The sequence below is a fragment of the Rhagoletis pomonella genome, unplaced genomic scaffold, assembly GCF_013731165.1.
Source record: "Rhagoletis pomonella isolate Grant_MI unplaced genomic scaffold, Rhpom_1.0 Rhpom_scaffold_00009, whole genome shotgun sequence".
Taxonomy (NCBI): domain Eukaryota; kingdom Metazoa; phylum Arthropoda; class Insecta; order Diptera; family Tephritidae; genus Rhagoletis; species Rhagoletis pomonella.
In genome coordinates, this window is record NW_023458563.1 from 23,717,352 (window position 1) to 23,718,512 (window position 1,161).

A 1,161-nucleotide genomic window follows, 5' to 3' on the forward strand; every position below is an offset into this window, starting at 1 on the left:
CGCGGCCGATTTTGTGAAATTTGAAATGAAATTCTAACCCGTCGTTGGCAGTGTTCCAATACATGCCCAGAACCTTCTCCATCGTTTATTTATTTATTTATTCATTTATTGACAGCTTTAAAGGCCTATAACAAGTCTGAAAATTTACAATATTTGCTTACTATTTTGTTTGGTACAATTTTGGGTTTTTAGTTTTTATATTGATATATGCATACATTACATCACAGGATCACAATCATACATGAAAACAATATTCTTATTTCACTACATATTTTGTTCTTACACATTTTTTTGAGAGGACTATCCTAACATTTATCCTGTACAAATATATATACATTTAAACAAGGTAATTTTATTAATTATATTAAATTAAATTATAAGTGTGACCGTGGCTGTCGGAATGGACGGGATCCCGAGCAGCCCGAATGTTGGGTACTGTTTAGGTGGGCGGCCCGAAAGGACGAGTTCCAGAGCCGCACTTCCTGTACCATTGCTGTGGACTTTAGGATCTAGATCTTGAGCCGTACTGTAGGGCGAATGGAAAGGACTAGTTTCCATGCCGACCCTCTCTACTGGAAAGGATCTAGATCTTGAGCCGTACTGTAGGGCGAATGGAAAGGACTAGTTTCCATACCGACCCTCTCTACTGGATCAAGCAGCAATCCTTTAAAATAAAATTTTTTATCATTTCATTCTATACATATATTTTGCAGTGGTGGTATAATCGACTTTTGAATTGTTGTAAGCTGTTGCAGCTTCTTATATTTGCCGGCAGTTCGTTGTATGTTTTTTAAACCTTTATAGTACAAATCTTGCTTTAGGTTTTCCGTTTGGCAGAATGGGAGTTTAAAATTATCCCTAACTCTTGTTTTATAGGTGTGAGTGTCACTACTATACCTAAAGTTGTCACTCAAATATTTTGGAAGGGCTCCATTCTTAATATTATAAATAAATTTCATTGAGTGGAAGAAAATTAATTGTTTCACATTTAGCCAGTTTAACTCATTCAGCATTGACGAGATGCTGGTATCGTATCGGGCGTTAAGAATGTGTCTCATAGCCCTATTTTGCATTTTTTGTAACTTATCTATATGCGTGTCCGATGTTATAAACAACGTTCCATTCTAATAATCTCGTTGTCGGCAGTGAATCCTTGACCAT